General features: G+C 38.2%; 1 protein-coding gene and 1 non-coding gene across 3 annotated transcripts in view; one reads left to right on the forward strand and one right to left on the reverse strand.

Annotated features, from left to right (window-relative positions):
- The window catches only part of ulk4 (unc-51 like kinase 4), a 256,347-nt gene that overhangs the window by 220,165 nt on the left and 18,605 nt on the right, over nt 1-17,577 (forward strand). The gene's annotated exons all lie outside the window — the stretch shown is intronic.
- On the reverse strand, nt 12,389-12,491 carry LOC120495150 (U6 spliceosomal RNA). Its single transcript, XR_005625992.2, has one exon. It is a non-coding gene; the product is annotated as a U6 spliceosomal RNA (small nuclear RNA).

The raw sequence follows: 17,577 nt of genomic DNA on the forward strand, positions 1-17,577 counted from the left end.
ACATGCCAATTATTATTGTGTACATAAAGATATGGTGGAATTGTTTTGTGGATGGTCTTGTGCGCACAAGCAGATCCGTGTCCTCTCTGGAGAAGCGTTCATTCTTTCCGCTTGCAAATTGTGCAATGTAAGTAGCAGTCCGCCATGGCGCAAACAAGAATGGGAGATTAGACTCTGATTGTTTTATTGCACATTGCACCCAAAACAAACCCATTACTCATTAAGAGAATAGGGACAACCATGTTAGACCATGCGTCAAGGACAACGACCATTTTTCCCGTTGTTAAACTAGCAAAAGTGGATTCGGACACACCCGCAGTGCTAATTCAGTTCTGTGAATTGTTTGCAAGTTTTTTAAAAATGGTTTGACTAATCATCTTGAATTGCATAAAATGTTGTCTCTGTGGTCCAAGGATTATCCAATTAAATGTTTTTTGAAAACTGGAGCAGTAGTCTAGGAGAAGCTAAAAAAATATATATATAACTATACTTTTCAAAAAATGTTAAATTGCAGACAAAAATTAATTTAGAAAGTAACTAATAAAAATAAAACTAATGGATGCAGTAGGTGCTTATTCACCTTTGTTGTTTAGCCCCTAATAAGAAATATGTTTAAACAAATGTTAATGTCAATGTGTGGAAACCCTGATATCAGAAAGTTTGCAGTCTTGTTGGTATCCCTTCATTGATTGCATCAGTTTTTCCCCTCCTGATAAGAACTGAATCTATTCCTCTGAAGGCAAACAAATCTCAAACTGCTCTGAGCTTCAGACGTGGAATCTGTCTAGACGGAGAAGAGACATATTTTCAGTTAAGGTTATGTTACTAGTCTCTGGAAAGACGCTGTCAGAAACACCAGCACAGCATCTGGCTCTCACACAATTACACAGTTTTAAAGGAAGATGAACTCCATGACAGCAATTAAAACATGATTTCTGCTTTCATTACATCTGCTTCCAGTACAATTGGGTTTGTAGACATTAAACGGGTCATGAACTGGATTATTTTATTATTTTATAAAGTTTCTTTGGGTGCCCCTAAAATGTAAGTGTATTTACTTATATAATTTATAAATAAAAGGCATTTTTCAAAGCTTGATTTAGCCTGTGAGACTGCTGTGATTGGCTGACATGTTTCCAAATGAATAGCCAGCATTACATGTGAAAATCTCTCGAATTCTTTTACAAAGTTTTTACTATTAATGCTATCGAGATTGACAAATCATGAAAAGTATTGATTAAAGAATTATGTTTAGATCAGTCTTTTGATCACTCTCATGAATGCTTTCACCAAATAACAATGCAAACACAATGTAAATACAGTAAGAGCTTTGTTGTGCAGTGTAACAGCATTATTATTTCATTGGCAAGTGTTATTTCATAAACTTTGTGTGAATGACAGCTTGGGCGATTGGAAATGGAGTTTTCTTTAATCGCTTTCTGTATAGAAATGATTTACAGTTTAAATAAGATTAATTTCATTCTACTAAGAGAAATGATGCGAAGTTGATAGTTTAGTCAGTCACTAGCTTGAATTACTGATGCATAAACAATATTCGATGATTTTGAGAGACAGATTATCTGTCTGAACTTGATTACACATCAGAATCACTGATCACAGATCAGGCATTAGAATGAACATGGTTACTTAGATGTTTGTGACGTTGCTGGCAGATCCATATCGTAAAAATCTGTTTGCAAAGCCTGCATCGAAATCGCAACTGATTCACCAAATAATCTACAGTAAAATGCACCGAATACAAACAAATGATGCACTGCTGAGACATTCACATTGTTGTAAGAAAAGGAGATCCTATCATTTTGGAATAACAAGGAAGTTTTGAGTTTTGAAACTTATAGGGTATTTTTAATTGTATGGTATTGCAAACTCTTAACTGTCAAAAGATCAAGCACATTTTTAATTGTCAGTTCATGTCCACTTTAACAAAGATCTTATATATTATTGTGATTTTCATATTAGAGCAGTGGCCCAGGCCTGTTATCCCATCAACACATTTCTTTCACAAGTATAAATCTACTGGGGTCACACACCTCGATTGTATTGAGAAGTTTGTATTATTCAGGGAAATAAAATATATCTGGCTAATAAAAAGTCAGTGACTACTACTGTTCAAACGTTTGGGTTTGGTCAGACTGTTTTAACTTTTTTGAAAAAAAGTATCTCACCAGGATCACCAAAGTTTACATCGATTTGTATCAAAATGTTCAAAGAATTGTGAAATATAATTACAATTTAAAATAATTGTTTTCTATTTTAAAATATTTTAAAATGTTATTTATTTCTGTGATGCAAAGCAGTCTCCAGTGTCACATGATCCTTTGGAAATATATATTTGGAGCTCAAGTACAATTTCTCATATTTCTAGTGATAAACAGTTGCGCTGCTTATTCCATGCTTATTCTGCTTTTTTTTTTTTGGATAACATTTGAGTATGTCTATAGAGCACTTTTTTGTAGGGTTTCAATTGGAGTTTCGTCAAATTGTGAAAATTTTCCCCATTATCCCCAAATTTTCAGAAAACTGGCTCAAGTTGGTCGTGCGAATTTGCCACATTGACCAACAGAAATCTTGTTGATTTGAAAGCAACTTTCTTGTGGCCTGTGCTTCATACATCACTACACAATTGACACGCAATAAAGCGTGTTTTGCCCACTCAATAAAGCTGAAATCTCACTAATTTGGCCGCACCTCAAGTCATACAGGTTAGCAGCAATTCTTTTAAAATTCTACCACCCTTGATTACAACCACAATGAACTGCAAAGAAAAGCGTTGTCTTTAGCGTAATGGCCTAATTTAGAAAGCCGTTTCCCACTTCATAATTTAAATTATATTGGTTTGTTAAATTAGACTGCCGTCTCCCAGAACATAGTCTACACGGATCACTTTTTGTTCTAAGTGCTCTACCAATCTGTCACACCTATCTACTTTTCCCCATCTTTCTCTTTCTCTTTTTGTGTAATCACCAAACACTTTTTTTATTTCCTATTTCATCACTGTGATGTGTGCAGTGTAATCTTTACAGTGTAAGGTGTGCTTCAGTGTTTCATATGCTTGTGTGAAAGCACACCCTCTCTCTCTCTCTCTCTCTCGATCACCCACCCCCGTTTTTGCCCCCCTAGGATCTTCTCCCTCCATCAAGAGCTATTATAGGCCTCATTAGTGTCATCGAGCCAGATCACAACACTTCTGTTGTTTTAACACTGTCTCTCCTTTCATCTGTCTGTCTCTTACTGTCTCCACCTGTCTCTGTGTCTCTCATCCAGGATTTAGAGGGAGATGTAAAAAATGGCTTTCTTTAGTTTAGCTGTGGTAGAGAGGACTGTGTGTTTGTAAGCACTTAAACCTACGTATATATATATATATATATATATATATATATATATATAGTGTGCCATTTGTGTTTAACAAAGCATGTGATTGACTGGTGCTCCTTTATTGATCATAGAATGCACTCAGTAAAGGTGCTGTCTGCTTCATTCTCACTCTTAGCGGAACATATGGCTATAGACCTTATTCAGAGCAGCGCCATGACAGGTATGAAAGTAAGGCTGTGAGGGATAGACTTACCGTGTTTCCAATGGCATCCGCTGTAAAAAGCTGAATAAAGTAGCTAGATTACTTAAAATTTTTCACAGCTACATTGTCGGGAGTTTTTTGTCAACTGACATTTCTTTCAAAGATATTTTTCCAGTGTTTTATGAGCAGAACAATCCGAAAACACATTAAATAACAGTACAGCCCATTGAAGAGATGCAAGTCTATCCCTCACAGCCTCGCTTTCATTCTCACTAAAAATCAAAGATGGCGCTGCCGTGAATAAGGCGTATAGATGTGATTTTTGGTCATTTTTGAATAATTGAATACTCAACAATTTAAACAATTGCTGATTTTGTGGACTTTTGGATGGCGGTTGATAGAAAAAGTTCCTTCCAAGCTAATTTTGGCTTACAAATTTGTACAAATGTGTCATCTGTGCATTGCATTCTTCATGTGCTGTCACCTCTCACCATCTTTATCGCATTATAAGTGGGGAAAAAATTGCTTAGAATGTAAAATTTTAAAAAATGTATACAGTATCTCTATAGTTGTATACCAACACTAATAAATCAGACTGCAAGGAACAGCACAAACACCATCATTAATCACAAGATCAAAAATGAGTCAACAATTTGGTGGCACCTCAGAGTACTTCTCTGTTTGTGTGTGTTTTTTATGCACTAAAGCATGTCTGTTGTTTTTGTTTTAAATTGTCCTCTTTGATTTATGACTTGCTGTCCCCCGTCCTAATTACACACGAGCTCTGTCACTGCAGTGCTAATGGAATGAAATGACCTGGTCACATTACTGCCCTCATCTGCTGTCTGCCTTTCAAGACTTCTGGAGATAAATCACCCCGTCGGGCTTTTCTTACACACACACACACACACATATATAGACTCTCTTGGCATCCCTCTGATGTGTTGCTGTATGCGTGTTATTTTATTGTCATGTCTGATTCTACCTAATGATTCAGTCTCTGGAGAATACTGCTCTGCTCTGATCCACATCGAGCATGAGTAATTAGCTTCCTTCTCACAGGCAAATGACACTGTTTGTTTCTTCATAACCTCCTGCTTTTTTGATATAGCTGCTTTATTTGTGAATCTGTAGAAGTTTGACTCTTTTTGTTTAAACTTTCCCTGACTTCCTCTATTACAGCCAATTAGTTGCATTAAGGACAAAGTTCTGATTGGTGGTAATTGGTAAGGCAAGCATCATTACTACTGTAGCGCTTATGATACTGCTATGAGTAATAACTCGATTGTTGAGAAGAGATTTTTTCTTCTCTGGAGGACAATAAAAGCCATATCTACGGATCAGATTCTCACGTCTGCTGTAACCTTGGGGTTAGGTCTAGGGATGCAAACGGTTCATCGATTATCGATTAATTGTCGACAAGAATTTACTAGATTAAATTAAATTAATTGTCGGCTAATTGAACATTGCGAATGTGACTCGATGTTCGAGAGCCGACACAAGCTTGAGGCGGCAAAAAAGAAAACAAACATGAGGCGGTCAAAACGGAGTGGAGTGCATCGATATTGACTACCAGCTACAGTGTGCTAACCTCGAAAATCCAGGTGTATTCTAACAATAGCTTAGCTCATACCTGTCAACACTCCCGTTTTCCCGGGTTTCTCCCGTTTTTTAGCCCTACCTCCCGGACGCCTCCCGGTTTGTTATTTTTCCCGGAAAACGAGTCTAACTGTCTGTCACACTGTCACACTTTCATACATGGTGTGTTCACTTCGCATAGACAGCAAAATTGGTGTTCGAGGCGCACGGCACATACAATACTGCCGATAGTTCAACAGGGAGCGTGCTGCTCTTAAAGGGGCCACACCTTATATCCACTCGTTACAAGTTGTACATTTGACTACCCCATGCTGCTAATGTTTCAAGTTTTTTTGTGTAAGTAGTTTACCAGATAGATTATTATATGTAGGCTTAATATAGTGTAGGTAGGATAAGCCTACCCATATAGATTTTTATTTAAAATTAATTGATGTTGCTTAATGTTTTACATGAAACAGTTGAGCCAGTGCACACATTTTCTGTGCATAATTTATTTTGTTAAACTACATTTTCTGTGACGTATATCCCAGCTGTTACAATAAAACATCAATTGAGCAATATAACATGCATTTTTATTCAGTATATAAGCAATATTTAGCTTTTTATGTTAAATTGATACCATGAGAAATTTACATTCTCAAGAAAATAGGCGCTTATCAGTTAATCGTTATTCGATCGGTAAGGTTGATCAACTAATGATTAATGAATGAATCGATAGTCCCTAGTTAGGTCGCATGCTCCATCATATTGGACCATGGTTCTCCTGTGGTCAGCAAGCTTTCAAATCTGCATCATTTGCAGATTCTGTTTCTTGTCCTCTGCCCACTATCCTGTTAATATTAGGTGGCAAAAGCCCAAAAATATGGTCCTCATCATTATGATTTTCGTCTCCCCTGCTGTGACGAGCCCTGGACCACAAGGACACAAGTGTGGCTGCTGTTCTACATTCTCAATCAGTTCACTGAGTCGTTGGTGAGAACGAAAGGGGCGAACGAGGAGACGGCTAGAGACAGGGAAGGGACGGACGTAGGGAGACATTCCCTGAGATACACATCACACAATGCTCTCAGGGTAGCAGAATGTGGCAGTGTATATCGAGTGCATGAATAATGCAGAGGAAGGAGCAGGACAGTGGTGCTAGCAGACGCTCGCTCACACACAAACACATGCACACACTTTTGCACGGCAAGCTCCCACTCCTGGGACTAAGAGGCGTGCTCATTAGCTCTGCTGTGGCCACCCCTGCAGACTGGAGCCCCTCACAGCGTGACAGTAGCAACAATGGCCTCGTCGCTCAGCCCAGCTGCAGCATGAAAGAGTATTGACCCAGGTACGGTGCCTCGGGCCACCGGCCTCCGCTCACAAACACACATTTGCACACTCCTCCATGGGCAAAACTTGTTTTCGAAAGATGAACCGTTATGGCTGGATACCACGCTGCTGGTCACAGCCGAAGGTGTGAGCTGAATTGTCGATGAGGTTGGGAACAGGAAGGAGGAGTGACTTTGCTGTGATTGACAATTTTCCTGTGCAGTTCTTTTCCTGCAGTGCTTCATTTGTTACTTGTGGGGATGTTATCCACTTCATATTTATGTTAAAACTGCCCTACCCCACAGGCAGATCTTTCAAGGTTTCCTGGAGTTGAAGGGCGTCTAAGTTTCATCACCTAACCACCGGGGTGCCTCAGGGTTCAGTGTTGGGCCCCCTCCTCTTGTCGAAAAACACTGCTTCGCTTGGCACCCTTGGTTTCTACCATCACTTGTGCCCATACAATGTTAGGACAGTCAGACCTGCAATGTGTACATACATTGCAGCTCCTGGTCCAGGTTTTTGTCATCTCAAAACTGGAATCCTGCAACAATATGTAAGCTGGTACTTCTTAATCAAACAATGGCTAGCCAAAGAAATAATCCCTGTGTTTAGTCTTCGAGGGTCCATGTCACACTCCATTGGCTATCCACATAAAGCTGCCTGCATCATAGTCAAGACTGCAGCTGAAATTTATGCTATTCTGGTATACATTGGATAACATTTCCTACTAAATCAATGTAATACTGATGAATCTAGCAGGTCTTACTCCACTATAATATTAATATGTTACTAGCCCTAACAATTGTACTGTTGTTCCTCTCTGACCTTGTCCTAGTTTTACTTTATAGGGTGCAGCATCGTCAATGTCATGTTCCATTTCCACCAGCACCAAGTCAAAACTGTATTCTTTCTCCATCTCTCCCCCGCTCTCTCCATCCATTTTTTTTATCTGTCCTCTATCCCATCTGTGCTATCTGCTCTGCATGGTGTCTGCAGTAAAAACAATGCTCTCCAGCTCTCTGTTATCAGCATAGATCTGCATTATCTCACACAATTATCAGCTCCAGAAACAGCACACGCATTGTGATTTGAGTGTTGGTACGCTGCGCAGTATGCATAAAAAGTTTTTAATGCCTAAGGTTTCACTCCGAGTCTGAGGTGGTTAGTCTCTGCAGTAGATAGAGAACAAATTGCTAATATGTTTTATTAATAGCCAGAACCTGTATAGTTGGGTGAAAGCCTCTGATGGGACAGGTTATCACATCAAGAGCAATGTAAAATTCAGTATAATATCATGAAACCACCATACAGGGCTCCAGACTAACTTTTTTTACCAGGAGCGCTGTTGCCCCTGACTGAAAATTTTAGGAGCGCAAGCAGAAAATTTAGGGGCACACCTTAAATCAGCTTGCAATGCAATTATTCAAATTTCCCCCAAAATAACTGTAATACTGACAAATTATTTAATAATAAATAGACTTAACATTATGATATGCTGTTTTATTTAAAGTTCACAGACTCAAATTTGAGGGCGGCACCACCTCAAATGAGAACTCACACCGAGTTCTATAAAAAGAAAAAAAAAATTGGTAGCACTGGGGCCGATAATAAATTACTAAGCTTAATAGGGTGTAGATGAAATTAACCTTAGTTATTATCATTTACAATGTCTTAATATTAATTTAAAAAACAGTAGTGAACACGTGTATATAAGAAGTGAAAATAGCCAATAAACATCCTACTGTTTACAATGGTATTTGGGGTTTTTTTATAAGTGTTTAAATAAGAGTTTTCGTTTTAGGACAATCTTTAAAGGATGAACAAAAAATGTGTTGGTCATCACATAAAAAATACAAAAAATAAAACATTTATATATGATATTATAGTTTTGAAGTGCTGGAAAAAGATGTGTAGTAGGCTACTTGTAAGCGTATGACTATTTCTGTCACATTATCATATTTATGATTAGAGTTAAGTGACTACATTAGCCTAAATCCATGGTGAATGTTGCTGATTTGTGGACTGAAAACCTTCTATAAGTGTTTCTCCTGGTTTCCACGTCAGCGCTGTTTGGTGTGATATCTATGCTTCATAACAGAACTCTGCGCCGAATGGAAATGTTTCTCACTGGATCTCGTAGCGATGATGTTATTTATTCTGAGGCGAATTCAATGGATTTCTTCACTGGATCTCCTAGTAGCAGTGTCGCGTGATCGAGATCGTCCCGCGACTGGCAAGTTTGGGGCTTTATTTTACTGTCAATGTTTCGGGTGCTGCTCCATAGATATACATAAGAAAGGCTATGCGCTGCTCTGTCTATTATTGGTCTAAACTAATAAACGGTCCGTGAAGCATATATGTGCAGCGTATTTTCGTTCCACTTTCATTTTGTTTGTAATTTGCATTCGCTGCTTAGTAACGAATCGATCGATCACTTGTTGCTCAGACGCACATAGCAGGTTGTGATATTTGTGTCAGTCTCCTTCCCACAGACGTTTACGCCCGGAATTCTTGTCACGGATTTATTGACATGCCCCTTCCACGATTAACCATACGTTTAACGTGTGGCAAATTTACTGGTCGCACATGTGCGACTGGATGTAAAATTCAGTCGCACACTCTCAAATTTTGGTCACAAAATGCAACCATTAGGTTGCAGTCTGAAGCCCTGCCATATATCCAGGATGTTTCCCTGCCTTCTGCCCGATACTCTGGGATAGGCTACTGCATCCCTGCGACCCTTCATAAGTTGCTTTGGAGAATGGAAGAATGCACTATGAAACCTAACATGTAGTCAGACCTAGGGTTGGGTATCGAGTATCGATTGGAACCGGGACTAACTTTTCGTTTTTCCCGGAATCGTTCAAAAGTTAAAATTTCAATTCCTAGTTTCGATATTCACAGTCCGCCGAGCGGAAGAGGAAACCGCTGAACAACACCAACGAAGAAGCGTCTACCGGAAGTGTTGGCATAACCGCGCGAGTCGAACAAGAGTAGCTTACGTCGGCGGTCCAAAGTGTGGCTTCACTTTTCTAAAAATTAACGAAATCTCGGCAAAATGCAAAATTTGTGACAAGTATTTGTGACAGAAGGAGTATTTCCTTCAGAAAGACCGTTGGTTAGCAAGGTTAGCTAAACTTTTTTGACCCTGCCTCTTAAAAGAATCGAAATCGAGAATCGTTAGGAACCGGAATCGAAAAAAGGAATCGGAATCAGAATCGTTCAAATTCAAACGATACCCAACCCTAGTCAGACCAGAAGCTGTGGTCTAAAGTGCAGTTTGGTCCAACCAAGTCCAACTCGCAATGTGACCAACCACAGATTGATTTGTTAATATCTTATCTTTATAAATAGGTTTATCTGAAGTCAATTATATTCAAACAGTGGTGTGCCAATATCAGAAAATAAAACAAAAACACTGTATAGTAGCTGTCCCATAGTACTAAAACAATACTTTTTTTTTTTTTTTTTTTTTTTTTGTAAGGGAATAATGAACCTGCACTTTACATGCTGGAGGAACTAGTGTCTGTCTCTGTCTAAAATGTCTGTCTCTTTACTAAGAAGTACTTTATTTCACGCATACAACTTGAACACCATACACAGTAATGCATATATTTCCTAATACTTAGCATATCAAACAAAATTAAGCTTATCTGTCAGAGATTTTATGCTAATAAGCTAATTCCACTAACTTTAGCAAATCCAAATATTTGTTCTTCCTCAAAAGTGTGCATAATATCAACCTGGTACATTAAATGCAACAAAGTGCTTTGAAGTTTTGTGTACAATGGGCATCAGGCGGTCAGTGAAGGGAATGTGGGTGGTGTGTGGATGTGCCATCTGAGGCTTACACTACCTAATGTGTTAAATGTGGTAGAAGAGGCTAATTTGTCATACTAAAAACTCTACAAACTGTCTTCTTTACAAAATTCTCTCGTTGTATTTGTGAAATCGAAATTGGATTGACCTAGATCCGGTAACATTGTTATATAAAAGGCTCTAACACACTAGTTTCGTTAAGAGGTGCAAGGCTCCAAATAAATGACACATTCTACACGTATCCTTTCAGACATCACTTTTTCCTTCCGCTTCCCGCACCATACAGCAAGACAGGTCGACACTCTGCTGTCTTCGGAAACATTCAGTAGGATGAAAGAGTGATGAACCGAAGCCGGTTTGACGTAAACCCGCGCAGGCATGGATTATTCAATCGGACAAACTTGTGAGTGATGGTTGGATGTTTTGTGAATCCGACTGCTTTCACCACCTTTGCAAAAAAAAAGCTTTATATTTATGCAAATGATGCAAATTAATTTACATTGTTCTCTTTTTTTTTTGGAGAGACAGAGAGCACTTATTCACACGCGAGTGGGCAAGTGACAAAGGGTTTCAATTAAAGCAAGAAAAACCAAGCTCACTCATCCATCTCTCACCCCAGCCATCAACAAAGGCCTTTTAATTAGTATTCATTAATTGCAGTGCTGTAAAATCTATGCATGCTCATTTTTATCAAGCCATCAAAGACCTCGCTAATTGCCTCTATAATATCAGAAATAGATCCAGCACATGATGAAGGGATTTTCAAAGGCTAAAGAGGAAGAGGGCTCCATTTCATGCCCGGGCCACTCAAAACATTGGGTCAGAATAGGAACAGTATATTTTCTGAGGAACCAGAGTGCTGTGTTTAAAAAGAAGAGTCAGTGCATGCTGTTTATGAGTCAGCAAAGACAGATCAACATATTTCGAGGATGGGTAATGTTAGAGTTTTAATGAGAAAGTTGATGAATAAGAGTTAGGACCAAAATATCTCTCAAGAAATGTAAGGCTATAATCAGAATCAGGTTTGTGTCTTTCAGTCCAGGTAAAATTGACAGAATTTGCATGTACACATTTAAAATTTACGGTAGTCTTTGCCTTTTGGGAAAACAAACCAAAAACGTAACTCGTCCTGCACTTTACAAATTTTTGTCCAGTCAAATGCTTATTGCTAAGTATAGTAAATTTAATTGGTAGATGTTAACTCAGAGCTCAAAGTATGTTCTTCAAGCAGGGTCTGTAGACTGCTGATCAACTGGGAAGCTTGTTGTTTACTTTTTTGCCATTTTCTACAAGGTTTCTATTGGATCTTTAATAAACATGCAGGTTAACATGGGACTTAGGAGATTTCCAAAGTTGAATGTGGCTCCAAAGTACAACCTTAGACATTTATTTGTCTAAAATAAATGTGCAGCCTTAGACTTTCACAGTGTGGCACCAATAAATCATTCTTAAAACTTACCCAGTGTTTTCTCTCGTCACTTCTGGCTTTCAGTCGCTGGTGCAATCTTATCAAAAAGGTTTGGAAAAACAAGTTCAAAGTTGTTGAACTCTTTGTTCTGAACCACTCCATGAGCAACTGCATCTCTGTCTTAGCTCGTACTTTGCCAAGCAATTTTAGAACTTGATTTGGTGTTTGTTCTTAACTCATGTTCTGCTACATAAATGGAAAAAGCTACAGAATAGTATCTTAACTATTCTGTACAACAAATTCAACAACAAATGCATCTAAAGTTGTTGTCGTCGTAGGATGTCTGTGTATATAATTTAAACCTTGTTTGTATAGTGTGTAACCACACGTTTATTAATATAGATATTTTTAAAGATATTGTATTAAAAACTGCATATATGTTGTTGTTCTGTAAGTTAGAAATCTTCTCACATTTGCCACAGAAGCATCTGTATGACAAGTAATGTAAACATGACGCAACAGGTCCCTCACATAAATGTAATTTCGCTTGTACATAGCAAACTTTATCACAGAATGTGTATGTTGTTTCAAAAATTGCGCCAATGTTAGTATCTGTGTGTGTCTGTGTGTGTGTGTGTTGCACATCCATAATTTCAAAGGGGACGCGATTACAACTCTATAAGTACATAAATGTATCAAATAACCATACCGAGACGTACTGGTTCATTTTCACGGATTTGCGTGTCATCCTTTCACAGGGGCCATGCTAATCTTCTCTGTATCGATCCAATTTTAGTATATGTGCTGCCTTAGCAATTACTGGTTCATTCTCATTTGTGTTTATTCTGCCAGAGTCTTTTCGTCATCTGGGTCTGATCAGAGACTATTTATATATTCCGATTCAAACATGTACAGCTGAAAGACTTTCAAAACAGTGGGTCTCTCACTCTCTCAGCCCTTCTGCTTACCGACTGCCATAGGTATCAAGTTACGCCCTCATCTAAAGGCAGGGCGGGGATATGCAGCTCATTTGCATTTAAGGTTGTATACACCAAAACAGGTCATTTTTAAACAGGCCCCTAAAATGACATTTTCAAATGGTCATAATAAATTAACTGTGGGGTTGAAACTTCACAAATACATTCTGAGGACACCCGGGACCAATATTACATCTTGTAAAAAGGGGCATAATAGGTGCCCTTTAATACGGACATTGTACTGTGGAAAAACATTGGTTTGTGAATACACACATTACCGTTCTTACATACATGTTTTTTTTTTCTTTGAAGTACCATGTAAATAACATGATGAATGAATATGGTAATCATTCAATACTGTGGCATATAGTAGTAGACTAGTACACTGTATAGCTGTGCCATAGTACTACCACAATACTTGTTTTGTAAGGATACCTGCACTTTACAAGCTGGAGGAAACAATATTTACCCCTTGTCTCACAACACGGATATACATTCAGAATGCTCCTTTGGCAGATGATACCCATCCTGCTTACACAAGCAACATTCAAACCTGCCTCAAACTGTTTATCTTCTCATAGTCACCAATATTTTTCCACTCAGGTCTGACGAGAGGTATTGTCTGAAGACAATGTGCATAAGTGTCTTAAAGCTCTTGTGTTCTTCTTGTGTGATTATGCAGCCACTGATGAAAGTGTGTGTTTGTGTGTGGGGGGGGCACGTGTTTGTGGGTTGTGGATTGATTGGGTTCATCTCCACATCCTCTCATCTTGTCCTCTTAACAGAATGGCGGGTCGTGCACTTGAGTGAGCGAGTGAAGGAACATTGGAGTCTCCCTTAAGACCCCATCTGAGAATCTGTTATACTAATATGCTAATAGGCATGTTAATTCAGTTGGTAATTACAAGGACTTGGGTGTACTGTTCCATGTCAGCCTTTGAAGTGGGGAAACTAGGAAACCGCTTGAATATTAAATGTGCAACAGAGCTTGTTTAGGTTCGGAGGAGGGAACTGAAGAGAAAACGTTAGTTTTTCGTGATGTTTTCATATCAGTGTTAAAAATCTCTTTGTCAAGAAGGCTCATCCTAAGTTCAGGGTTGGTATATAGCGACTAGCTCATTTAAGGGTCTGTTCACACCAGGACAGGGAAAAAATCAATCGGTTTACTCAAGAGCAGAATCAATATTTTAATGTTTCTGTTCTGAGCTCATTCTGTAATTCTGTCATTTTTGACACCATCTCTGCTTGCAATAAGGGTAAATAAAGAACGGGTCCTCTTAATGAGTACAGCGTTTTCTTTATTCAAAAAACACAGGAGCTGAGAAGAGTTTCAGCCTGGTATTTGCCCTCTAATCGTCAATACAGCCTTTGTGTATAACACTTCATCATTTATATTTAGATTTTAGCCAAGAGTATTAAACGACAGGAAAAAAAAACTAAGCACCCACAATAACTTTTTAACCTGTTGATGATAAACGTGATGCTGAAGTTGCTGGATGTGACCGTTAAAGACTTACAAAGCACAAATCTCTGAACTTTGTCAACTTTGTTTTTAAATATTAAAAAAAATAATAATAATTCACTGAATAGTAGCTGTTCTACACTAACTTGCAATTTTCACTGGTTTCAAAACACACACCATGGCTGGCTGGATATAACCTTTCATTCATTTTCATAATACTTTAATGGTTGTTGAGATATCCTCGGAAAAACCCCTGAGATCTTCAGCTAATGCCAGCGACTTACCTATGATGTCTTGACAGCTGAGCACAGGCATTTCACTCAAGTCGGATCCGTCAACGTCACATTTGCATTGGCCGTACTATTTAAATTCATGATTGGTTGACTGCCAAATTAAAACATAAAACAGAACGATAAAATAACGTTATTAACCGGTTAATGGTCATCTAAAATAAGCGTTTTTGTTCAGAGCACTAGATTTCGCTTTTGTTTGTTCCTGTTCAAGTTTCTTTCGTTCACGTGTATTGTTGCAGAGTTGAGCGGCAAGCTTGCGATGTTCACCTCACTTGTGTCGTTTATAAGGTAGTTAGAGCAGGTTGTTCCAGGCATCTTGGAAAAGTGGCTACAGTTGCTTTATGGATTGCTTCTGTCTCTTCTTGCAATCCCACACTGACTCAGTGATGTCAGAATCAGAGCTCCATGGAGGCTACACCATCTGTTGTAGGACTTCACATGCATACACACAGATCTCAATGGATTGTTACTCTTCTTGCTAAGGGAATGTGTGGAATTCTACACACAGTCCTACTGCTGCACTAGAAGAGAGAACTAAAAAGCTTAAGAATAAGGTTTTATTTGTTTTCAGCTGATGCTTTAATCTGATGCTGGGTTTCAACCCATGTTTGGGCCAAATGCGGACAAACCCAACCTTTAGGTTTCAAAATGTAACCCATGAAACAACCCAGCATTTTTAGTGTGGACTTAACCCTAAAATAAGAGTGCAAGAGTGGAAAATGATCAGCAAAAAATAATGCCATGCCACTTTTTTATATAATCTAGACTTAAGTAAAACATATCCTATAAAAGTCATTTTTAATACATTTGATATATTTTTTGAGTGGTATCTCCCATGATGCATTGCCCTATTAGCCATACATTTAAATGCAAAAATGCTGCATCTATTGTCTAAATGTCCTAAAATGAGGCAAATCCAGTCCTTGAGGTCCTGCAGGGTTTAGCTCCTTGTCAATCTTTTGAAAAAATGTTGATTAACAAACACACAATCCCTCAATTAAAAATTAAAAAAACAAGGTTATGGTGAGGCACATATAATAGAGGTTTTGGGATTTTTTTGAGGGTATAAAAGCTGAAATGTAAAGCTTATGATTTTCAAAAGTACTCATATTAGCTCTTTTGTTAAAACTTGTGTTGTTTGAGCTCTAAAGCTGTTTAAATCATCACAGAAAATGTTAGTAACATGAGTTGTCACTTAAATCATTAACGTGCATGTTGTTCATGTCTTGGCTATACTTTTTAGTGTTTCAACATTTACAGATTAGCCTACCGTGTCATTCAGGGGCGTAGCAATCATTTCAAAAGTGAGCGGGACAGAATGTCAAGCATTATACCTTTTACAATTGCATACTGCATTTATATTGAATGGTAACACTTTGCAATAAGGTTTCATTACTTAACAATCAATCTATCTATCTATCTGTCTGTCTGTCATATTGAAAACATTCAAACTTCATGCTTTTAAAACTTCTTCAAACTTTCTGGTTAGGCTTTTTAAAGAAAACTTAACGTTTGTCTACAAACTTTTTTAATCTAATTGTAAGGTGTTACCTTATTATATAGCAAACATCATGTACACATGTTACAAGTCAAGTGCAACGCTGCATGATTCAAGCAAATAAGTTAGATAATGGCAGAAAATTAGGCAAAGTTATTCATCAATGACAATGAGCAACCAAATTCGGATACCACATTACAACTTACAGTTCTTAACTTTTTTGCGAAAAAAGTGTAAAGTGTCTTTTGCCGTTTTGAACTCATTTCGACCTTCGACGATGGATTCAGTGCGGGTGCGAGCACGGGCGTGTGGTGATGCACGAGCGCGAGTGACTGATTACCATGGCAACGTGAAAGTCACGTGTAGATACAGTAGATAGACGATCTTTTCTCTTTGAATTTTAAATCTGTATCTATAAATACACATTGGCTTGCGAAAACCTTAACATGTCGTGAACACTTCCCCTATGAAAAAGTGCGGGGGACAAATTTACATTTTATAAAATGTGGGGGGGGGGGGCACGTCTGTCTTTTGAGCTAAAACTTATATTCCTTTAAATTGACAATTGTTGTTAAATTAATTACGTTTCATTATTTCACACTGCAAATTGCTGTCAGTTTGAATACTACTGCTTTAGACCAGAGTGACTGTCTGCAACTGATGACAGTCATAAAAAGCCGAAGTGATTCAAGCTATCGCAGAGTTTAGCTCTCACACATGCATATAACATTTCTTTCTCGTTATATTTTTCCTCTGCCCTTATCTCGATTACTCTCACTCACTGTATTTTGTCAGCTTCCACTGTTCATGTCCCACTGCAACCTTTTGCATCTGATATGCAAGATTCTGTGTCCGACTCTGAGGATTGAGGACGCCAACAGCGTCTGGCAGAGAGGAAGACTGCTTCAGGTGTATTGGGCACAGTGAATTACACAAGGGGGCTGTGAGTCTATCAGAAACCATTTCAGCCGCTATTTAGAGCAGTTTCTTCCACATTCAGTTCCAAAACATTCTCCTCATCTGCTATCTGGTGGACATTTGAGGGTGTTCCAGGGAGAGCTTGTTTGTGAGTCATATGGCTTCTCTCGAATTATTTCCTGGCAAAAGGAAGGAGATTTTCTCAGAACAGAGCTTCATTTCCGGCTGGTCTATACTATGTTATATATATATGAAGAGTTCAGATGCAAAAGCCTCTAAATGCCATTTGAAATTTTCTTCTAAAATGACCATTTTTATCAAGCTTGTATATTTAAGTTCAGTAATTTCACTTAAATGACAATTAATAGGTAATCTTCATTGCCATTTAAGTGAAATTACTGAGCTTAAATATACAAGCTTGATAAAAATCAAGAAAATTTCAAATGGCATTTAGAGCAGGGGTCTCAAACTCAAATTAACTGGGGGCCGCTGGAGATAGAGTCTGGGTCAGGCCGGGCCGCATCAAAGTATTCCAAAAAAAAAATAAAAAATGTATTTAAGTATTCCAAAAATGGAGCACAACTGTTCCATTCTTCTCAATCTTTATTATTAACGTTTCTTCTGAACTGTTCCTCTGAATTTGATCATTCCTTTCTGTACATGATTGGTTCTTCATGAGCTTTCCTTCTGACAGTTGAAGTTAATTTTACAAACGTTCTTTGTCTTTTTCTTATACACAACATCTTTGTGATAG

Source organism: Pimephales promelas, chromosome 12 (assembly GCF_988280905.1).
Source record: "Pimephales promelas chromosome 12, fPimPro1.hap1.1, whole genome shotgun sequence".
Classification (NCBI taxonomy): domain Eukaryota; kingdom Metazoa; phylum Chordata; class Actinopteri; order Cypriniformes; family Leuciscidae; genus Pimephales; species Pimephales promelas.